Source organism: Bison bison, unplaced genomic scaffold (genome assembly GCF_000754665.1).
Source record: "Bison bison bison isolate TAMUID 2011002044 unplaced genomic scaffold, Bison_UMD1.0 scf7180017864286, whole genome shotgun sequence".
NCBI classification, from domain to species: Eukaryota; Metazoa; Chordata; class Mammalia; order Artiodactyla; family Bovidae; genus Bison; species Bison bison.
Window position 1 is genome coordinate 3,980,889 of NW_011494858.1, and position 10,422 is coordinate 3,991,310.

Genomic DNA, 10,422 nt, shown 5'->3' on the forward strand with positions numbered 1-10,422 from the left:
ATACTGGATGTTTGGGGCTGGTGCACTGGGACGACCCAGAGGGATGATACGGGGAGGGAGGTAGGAGAGGGGTTCAAGATGGGGAACACGTGTACACCTGTGGTGGATGCATGTTGATATATGGCAAAACCAATACAATATTGTAAAAATATATATAAATAAAAAAATAAAAAGAGGGACTTAAGTCATACATAAAAAAAATAAAGATCTTCATTTTAGAAAGATATTTTTGCTTGCTCTGAAAAGACTGAATTGTAAGAGTCAAAAAAAGAGAGATCATTTACTCAAGTAGTAAATTGAGTAAGTATTACAAAGTAAGAGATACAGGTAAGTATAAGAAGACTTGAGAACAGTTTAATATGGATATGTGGGAGGCATAAAAAGTCAAAGATTACTATTTTAAAAGCTTAACAGAACTTTGTATATCAATTATTACATATCTGTTGGAGTAACAGCTTGATTGTTAAAAACATAAACTTCAGTTAATATTGTTCAATTTCTGTGTGTGTGTGTGTTAGTTGCTCAGTTGTGTCTGACTCTTTGTGCACCCATGAACTATAGCCCGCCAGGCTCCTCTCTATCCATGGAATTCTCCAGGCAAGAATACTGGAATGGGTTGCCATTCCCTTCCCCAGGGGATCTTCCCAACCTAGGGATCAAACCTAGGGTCTCCAGCATTGCAGGCCAATTTTTTACTGTCTGAGCCACCAGAGAAGCCCTATTTCTTTAGTGGATATTTTTGCATTGATAGATATTTATTATCAGCTCAAATTCAAATGATAGATTTTTGATAATGGACTTTGGGGAAACGGATATACACAAATCTTTGTGTAATCTGTGTTCTGTAAAAGACAAACATTTTTCTCTTCCTCCCTGGTCCCTATGACAGAATCTGTTTATTCACTTCAAATTCAAGTGGCATTTCCTGTTGAAGTGGGAATTACACGGTAGCTATTTTTAAGTTGTGTCCTTTTATTGTTTTATTAATGCCTTTCAGTAAAACATTTTAATTCCAACTTATAAATTAGTTGGTATCTACTTACTCAGATAAACTATAATGTGATTATATTCTGATATGCTAAGTCACTTCAGTTGTGTCCAACTCTGCACGACCCCATAGATGGCAGCCCACCAGGCTCCCCCGTCCCTGGGATTCTCCAAGCAAGAACACTGGAGTGGGTTGCCATTTCCTTCTCCAATGCATGCAAGTGAAAAGTGAAAGTGAAGTTGTTCAGTCATGTCCGACTCTTAGCAACCCCATGGACTGCAGCCCATCAGCCTCCTCCATCCATGGGATTTTCCAGGCAAGAGTACTGGAGTGAGGTGCCATTGCCTTCTCCGATATTCTGATATAGCTGTGGATAAAAGTGGTCAGCTTTCCATGATATGATGTTTTGAGGGTTTGACAGTCTTGTATAAGGTTAATGAACATTTTAAATGTAACACTTTCTTGTAACATAACGTTACTTAGTGAGAAAACCTGGACACTTAGATACAAGTATTTTTGGTCCTGTAGTTGATTTTACAAGCCTGTCAAATTTCCCTAACTCTTGGAAAGACATATTTTATCAATTTTCATTCATTTGGCTTTTTTTCTAGTATATAGGACAACCTAAAGATTTTAAACATTGGAAAAAATAACAGTCACAATGAATAAATTGAACATATGATATGCTTTCAAAGTGTAGGCATTTATCAATATTAAATATATATTATGTTCATTATTGTTAAATTGCCATCTGCTTAGATTTCTTGAGAAGGAAAGAAATGCAAAAGAAAGAAAAAAAAAACCTTTGGTTCTACTATCTAGAGACATCTATTAGTTAAAATTACATATTGAGTATATGATACATGTTCTTTCAAATCATTTCTTAATATACTTTGCTTTTCCCAGCTTCCTCAGTTCTAGTGCACACTAAGATTAAATGATCAGATATTCATTCATTTTGAAAGCTTCAGTTAGCAGCTCGGTGTCAAGTTTTATATTTTAATGTCTCAGTATATATTGTACCTTGAGGAAATGGAACAGTACTTTAATATGCAAACATTGACACCTAACTGAAGGTGTGCCAGACACACTGAGTGCTTCTAATACCATGGGAAATAATAAAGGTGAGAAACTAGGCTAACCTTTTCAAATGGCAGAAGAAGCTGTCCAGAAAGCTAAAAGTTTTCCTTCTCACTTCCCAGTCACTTAAACTTCGCATTGTAATGTGGGGTCCTTTGATTATCAACCCTTTGGGATCCTGATAGCACATACTGAGGTATTAAACATAAATCAGTATACCTTCTATGACTTATAGACAGATGTCTCCCACTTGAAATATACATTTGCTTTTAATCAATGTAGGCAAAAATTATTTTTTTAAAAGAAATTTGGCATTAAGAGCATCTTAGGGGGATGATAGAAACATTTCTTCCTATAATATTTGAAATAGTTTGGCAGTTTGGAAGGTGATTACAGGAATATTGTCTTTACTAAATATTCAATTATTGATGATTAAATCATCTTTCAAACTACTACCTAGAAAGTTGAATATTTCAATGCAAAGGCAACAGGACATAGCTGAGTTAACAATCAGATAACACTTCAATTTGAATTTTAAGGTTTATATCTAATCTCAAGATTTTCATTCAAAGATCCTTTATGTTTTGGTAGCCAAATTTATTTAGTGTCCAAATATATATATTTATAATAAATTACACACACATATATATACATATTTATGTATATCCCAGGTGGCACTAATGGTAAAGAACCCACTTGTCAATGCAGGAGACATAAGAGACTTGAGTTTGATCCCTGGGTTGGGAAGATCCCCTGGAGGAGGACATGGCAACCCACTCCAGTATTCTTCTTGGCTGGAAAATCCCATGGACAGAGGAACCTAGGGGGCTACAGTCCATGGGGTTGCAAAGAGTCGGACACGACTGAAGCAACTTAGCATATATATATATATATATATTAATTTATTAATTTATATACAAATATATATATTTAAATTATATAATATATATAACAAATAACTTTCAAATTTCTTAAACAGACTATTAAAACTTAATTCTGTTTAAAAAACGCTGTTCATTTTCCTACATATTTTCTCCAGTTAAAGATATAATCTTTGCTGTAAGTGCTAGGTAACAGTTAACAATAAGCTGATTCATCAAGTATTTCCATAAATATTCAAAAAATCAATGATACAGCATATATTCAGCACCACAGGTATTGCTTAGAATTTTCCAATGTTGTGTATCTTATTAAAAAGATAACAGCTTTATGAACACTCCTGGCTACAGCCATAAAATATTAATTGCTGCTCAAGAAAAGGACAGATGTAGATTGTAAACTATAGAAAAGCTGTCCTCAGAATTTCAAATGGAAAATGAAACATAGTGGGGTTTTTTTTTGTTTGTTTTTTGCATTTTCTTTGTCAGTACGTAAACAATAATGTTTATTTCTTTCAAAATCATGGTGCTTTCTGATGCATTTGAATGCAAGGCAACAGAGTCCATTGACTAAGCTGCCAAAAGAGAAGCCCTTCTCTGCCTGTGCTTGTTTTACTCCAGTAAATAAACACCTGATTCAGTTCTTTTAGGCTCTGGGCAAAATTAGTTTCTATATGCAATCCTGAGTCATCTGTCGAGGGTGCCTATCCTGGCCGCAGTTTACCTGGCTGGTACCAGACCCCCTCCCACATCCCTCTCCCCCCGGGATGTCTGGGCAGAGGGAGGAGACCCTGACCCTGCAGGAAGTCTGGGGTCCTGCAGCCTTCTCCTAGGCTCCGAGGAGCTCTACCCTTTGCTCCCAAATGCCAGGGAAAAGCAGAGAAAAGAGAGAGGACTTGGTGTCCTTGTCCTGGAGATAACCCGAAGTGGATGGATGGGGCTGGCAGAGTATCACTAAGCTGGCTGGGACTGGAGGGGATTTTGCTGGAAGTTAGCCTCCACCGTGCTTCCATGCCGGCGTTGGTATGGGCTCGGGTGGGGCAAGCTTTTTTCAGACCCTTGGACCTATGGAAGGTCCAACCCCAGGCACAACCCCAGCAGGACTGTACCTCCTTCCTGGAGGAATGGGAGAGAGACGCCTTCCTAGGGTCAGGCTGTTGAGCCTCTACCCCGGCAGCTGCTGCATGGTGGCTGGAGTCTCCAGCCTGCTTTGCCTTGTGCTCTAATGCTGAGTGCCCCGCGCGGCCCAGCCCCGCTGAAGGAGGACTCAGACCTCCCCTGAGCCCTCACACTCCGGGCACACGGGCTGCGAACGCCAGAGGGAAAAGGGCCTTGGCCTTCCTCCCTCCCCACCCGTTGCCAAGGTAACCGTGCTGTTGGAGATGGACGCAGAAGAGGCGAGAGCGGACTGGGCTTGTGGTTGGAGCACCAGTCGAGAGCCTGGGCGAGGTCTGCGGAGAGGTGGCGGAGGTTTGCTGGATGGAGAAAGCCTTTCTCACCTCCACCCTTCTAGTGTTGCCATGGAGACCGTCAGGGCGCCCTCACCTGTACCAGCTGCTGCAGCCGCTGCTGCCTAAATAAAAGAAACAGAAACCAGAGCCCTCCTTTGCCCTAGTGGTCTCTACGAGGACTCTAATCCAGTAGCTGCCACTGCTCGCCTCCCACAAACAGGGCAGACGTCCAAAATTCGTCCCGAGTTCCTCACTATGTCTTTCTTTATTAAGCTTTCCACCCAGATTTTTTTTTTTTTTTTAATCTCAGTACCTTCCACAGTAACTGGTCTGCGGGAAGAAAAAGAAAATGACTCCCTGATACTTCCTGTGTCTGCCCTACACCTCTACTTAACAGCTTATTTAGTTCCACAGAACACTGCCCTAGGCCAAATCTAATTATCAAGGGAAAGAGATTTCAAGTTGTTTTTATTTTAAATTATAGTAGATATGTGAAATTTCCAGTTTTCACTTATAGGCTATGGATAATATTTACAGGAATGTGCTTTTACTGAAATTAACTACTTTTGGACAAATGAGTGGAGTAATTATGTGTCAGAATATCTGGGGATATATGAGAGAAAGAGTGAACCGTTCAGAAGACCCTCCTTGTTTTTGCCAGTTCTTCATGCCAATCCAGTGCTCACATCTCTCTTTTCTAGGCTTTATTCCATCCACATTTGAGATCAGTTTTTGGTTTTGCAAGGGGGGTTATTTTAGCATGTGTCTGCCTTTGAACTAGAGGGAAGAGGTACATTAAATACCCTAGAATACTTATCCTCTGCTCAGGTTCAAAATTTAGTGCATGGTTGCATCTCTACTGACTACCAGCATGAATGCTCTTAGCAAGAAGGACTCAGATTAGAGCAAGTTGAGGCATCTGTGATCTTGAATTGCCAACCATACCCTGGCAGCCTTTGTGAACTGCTGTTGGTCACAACCTCTTGCCTCTCAAATTTCTTTCCTGTTTAATGTGTATATCGTGCAGCTTTCATTCTCTGAAAGCACCCTGGTAGCTTTTGCCACTGATAATCATGAGTTTCCTTACATAGTCCTGCAGTTTTGAATGGACCAGGCTTTTCAGCTGACTCTAATAGTACCTCTTTAGAAAATCCCAACAATGAAGGGTAACTATTTCTTTCCTAAAGCTGATAGGTAAGATACTTAATAATTTCATTCTGTCACACTTCCTGTGTCACAGGCCTTTCAAAATCACTGGCAAGATTTTTATATAGTCCAAGCCCTAGCTAAAGCTATGAATTGGAAAAAAAAAAACAACTTGTGTCTTTAGTGTACAAATCTGCTTGGTTGCAACCTCTCCCAAAGGTCACCAGGGTTTTTCCTCAACAATAGATCTCATTCCCTCTTTCGTCTTCCTACTTACTCCTAAGTATTTGACTTTTCTGATAGACCTATTATCTTCCTTGAAAATCTCTCCCCATTTTCTCCTGGGGTTTCTCTGACCACTTTGAAGGCTATTTCTCATTTTTTTCCTTTTCTATTATTAGTAATGTTCCTTCCTTTATACTACTTGTTGGTCTTTTACTTTCTCCCTCAGACATATTTTCCCGAGTCTTCCTACTCACTTCCATAGCTTCATCTGTCCTGTTACTCTCTTGTCTTCTAAGTCTGTGTTATCTTGTGCAGATGTTTCTCTGAACCCTAGACACCCATTTCTAACGACTTCATGAGCATTTCTACTTGTCTTACCTGTAGGCATCTCAAATCAACCTCTCTCACTGAACTATGTTCTTCTCCTAAAGAGAAGAACTAATTCTCTTTATGGAATTTGCATAAAATCCAATGTGCATAGTAGAAGGTGGGGTGCAATGAGAGTGGAAAGGGAGACAGGGCACAGATTTTGCAGGACTTTGTGGGTCCTGATGAAGACTTTGGATTTTATCTTAAGTGCAGTGGGAAGCTGCTGAATGGTTTTGAGAAGAGTGGCATGAACTGTTTTATAATTTGAAAAGACCATTCTGGCTGTGGGGTGGGGAATGAATTGGAGGGGGTGACAGTTTGGAGATGGAGAGGAAACGAAAGTTGATGGAAATGGAAATGATCCAGATTAGTGATAGTGGGGGTGTGGATATTGAGGGGGAGGTAAGCAAACAAATATGAGATATTTTCAATGGTCTTTTTTATCATTCAGATTAGGTCTCAATCCCGTAGAGTGTGCTGTGCCGTAAGCAGCTTCCCAGACCCAGGTCCTGACTCCTACAACCCAAAAGAATAAGGTCTTATTCTTCTAAGGCCTAAACTGTCAATGATTCTGACATGATAGCTAACAGGAAGTATTTAGATAAGAAAGAAAGATAATAGGTAAGAAAGCAGGTTCTAGAGTTAAACTGCCTAGACTCATATTCAAGCTCCATGACTTACCAGCTGAGTCACTTTGGACAAATTGCTTAACCTCTCTGTTTTATCTTTTCCAGCTATATGATGGGAATCATAGTAATATGACTTATTTGCATGGATTTAGAGGGCTTAAATAAAACATGTATGTAATACCCAGTAAATGATAAGCGGTCAGTGTGCTTAGATGATGATATTGATGCCGCTGATGATAGAAGACTTGAGATCTCACTCTGATGAGCATTTGAATGTAGCCACTGAGGGAAGTTCTGCAGCCTTCAATTTCCCTGTGGCTCAGACAGTAAAGAATCTGCCTTCAATGCAGGAGACTGAGGTTTGGTCCCTGGGTTGGGAAGATCCCCTGGAGGAGGCATGGCAACCTACTCCAGTATTCTTGGCTGGAGAACTCCATGGACAGAGGAGCCTGGCAGGTTATGGTCCATGGGGTCACAAAGCGTTGTAAAGGACTAAGCGACTTTCACTTTACATTGAGGGAATTTCTGAAGCCTTTACTTTTAACTTTTACTAATAAGTCTAAGAATCGGAAGAGGAAGGGCATTATGGCTGAGCTTTATTGTGGGAAGAAATGGGAAATGTTTTAATAGACAGGCATGTTTGGATTGCTGCCCCTCAAATATTGTTTCTTGGAAAAATTGACCTGGAGAAAACAGTTTTCTCTTCCATTATGATTTTTTAAGGCTGTGTTTTGCTATTTATTTTTTTATTGTTTGAGTGACCTGCAAAACAAGGAACGTGGAGTTTGAATGGTGGCAAGGATGATAGAATGTCTTTAAATTGGTCTTGTGCTACCTCGTGATTTTTTCTTTTTATCTTGTTGATTCCATATTAAAGATGCCTCAGTAATTATAAACTTTCATTTTCCTAAGTTCTCATCTGCCGATATTGATTGCCTTGTTTTATGCAGTAATCCCTGTCCTTCATTGGAGAAGGCAATGGTGACCCACTCCAGTACTCTTGCCTGGCAAATCCCATGGACAGAGGAGCCGGGTAGGCTGTAGTCCATGGGGTCGCTAGGAGTCGGACACAACTGAGTGACTTTACTTTCACTTTTCACTTTCATGCATTGGAGAAGGAAATAGCAACCCACTCCAGTGTTCTTGCCTGGAGAATCCCAGGGACGGGGACCTGGTGGGCTGCCGTCTCTGGGGTCGCACAGAGTCAGACATGACTGAAGCGACTTAGCAGCAGTAGCAGCTGTCCTTCATGAATGGCCTATATTCCATAATTTTCCAAATCAGTTATCAAGGCTTCTCAGTATTGAATAAATAAATGGATGAATTAATCCTTTATACAGTATTTTTTTCACCATTTTCCTTTCTTTTCTATTATTATTGCTCTCTGTCTAAATTAAGCCCTCATTCCGTTTCTCCAGAAATTTATAAAATGTCTTTCAAAATCTCTCTGCTTGATTTTTTTCATTTTCATGGTGTATTAATTTTCTCAGCTATTTATGTCACTCTTTCATTCAAAAAATTTAAAAGCTGTTCTCTGAGAAGTCAGTTACAAATTGGCAAATGATTCATATTTAGATTATATAGAGAACTATAAAAAGACCACCCAATAAAAAATTAAACAAGAAACTGGAAAAGATACTCAACAAAAATGGCTCTCCAGGTAGTCAGTAAATGAAAGCAAGGATGTTTAGTCTTGTTAGTCATGAGAGAATGAAAAAACCACTAGAGAGTCATTAGAGAAATGAAAGTTATACTCACCAGAGTGGCTACAATGAAAAAGAATGACATTCCCAAGTGTCAGTGAGATTACAGAACAAGAATAATGCTCAGATACTCTAGAGAGAGAATAAATTATGAAAGAATGAAGGGATGGAGCCAAAGCAAAAAGAATACCCAGCTGTGGATGTGACTGGTGATAGAAAGAAGTCCGATGCTGTAAAGAGCAATATTGCCTAGGAACCTGGAATGTCAGGTCCATGAATCAAGGCAAATTGGAAGTGGTCAAACAAGAGATGGCAAGAGTGAATGTCGACATTCTAGGAATCAGCCAACTAAAATGGACTGGAATGGGTGAATTTAACTCAGACGACCATTATATCTACTACTGCGGGCAGGAATCCCTCAGAAGAAATGGAGTAGCCATCATGGTCAACAAGAGAGTCCGAAATGCAGTACTTGGATGCAATCTCAAAAACGACAGAATGATCTCTGTCCATTTCCAAGACAAACCATTCAGTATCACAGTAATCCAAGTCTATGCCCCTACCAGTAACGCTGAAGAAGCTGAAGTTGAACGGTTCTGTGAAGACCTACAAGACCTTTTAGAACTAACACCCAAAAAAGATGTCCTTTTCATTATACGGGATTGAAATGCAAAAGTAGGAAGTCAAGGAACACCTGGAGCAACAGGCAGATTTGGCCTTGGAATACGGAATGAAGCAGGGTAATAGAGTTTTGCCAAGAAAATGCACTGGTCATAACAAACACCCTCTTCCAACAACACAAGAGAAGACTCTATACATGGACATCACCAGATGATCAACACCAAAATCAGATTGATTATATTCTTTGCAGCCAAAGATGGAGAAGCTCTATACAGTCAGCAAAAACAAGACTGGGGTCTGACTGTGGCTCAGATCATGAACACCTTATTGCCAAATTTAGACTTAAACTGAAGAAAGTAGGGAAAACCACTAGACCATTCAGGTATGACCTAAATTAAATCCCTTATGATTATACAGTGGAAGTGAGAAATAGATTTAAGGGCCTAGATCTGATAGATAGAGTGCCTGATGAACTATGGAATGAGGTTTGTGACATTGTACAGGAGACAGGGATCAAGACCATCCCCAAGAAAAAGAAATGCAAAAAAGCAAAATGGCTGTCTGAGGAGGCCTTACAAATAGCTGTGAAAAGAAGAGAAGCGAAAAGCAAAGGAGAAAAGGAAAGATATAAGCATCCGAATGCAGAGTTCCAAAGAATAGCAAGAAGAGATAAGAAAGCCTTCCTCAGCGATCAATGCAAAGAAATAGAGGAAAACAACAGAATGGGAAAGACTAGAGATCTCTCCAAGAAAATTAGAGATACCAAGGGAACATTTCATGCAAATATGGGCTCAATAAAGGACAGAAGTGGTATGGACCTAACAGAAGCAGAAGATATTAAAAAGAGGTGACAAGAATATACCGAAGAACTGTACAAAAAGGATCTTCATGACCCAGATAATCACGATGGTGTGATCACTGACCTAGAGCCAGACATCCTGGAATGTGAAGTCAAGTGGGCCTTAGAAAGCATCACTACGAGCAAAGCTAGTGGAGGTGATGGAATTCCAATTGAGCTATTTCAAATCCTGAAAGATGATGCTGTGAAAGTGCTGCACTCAATATACTAGCAAATTTAGAAAACTCAGCAGTGGCCACAGGACTGCAAAAGGTCAGTTTTCATTCCAATTCCAAAGAAAGGCAAATCCAAAGAATGCTCACACTACTGCACAATTGCACTCATCTCACACGCTAGTAAAGTAATGCTCAAAATTCTCCAAGCCAGGTCAGCAATACATGAACTGTGAACTTCCTGATGTTCAAGCTGGTTTTAGAAAAGGCAGAGGAACCAGAGATCAAATTGCCAACACCCGCTGGATCATGGAAAAAAGC

The 10,422-nt window shown here is 39.9% G+C and overlaps 1 protein-coding gene across 3 annotated transcripts in view; it reads left to right on the forward strand.

The window, feature by feature from the left end:
• Positions 1-10,422, forward strand: part of NOL4 (nucleolar protein 4) — a 468,364-nt gene that overhangs the window by 80,273 nt on the left and 377,669 nt on the right. The window lies entirely within an intron of this gene.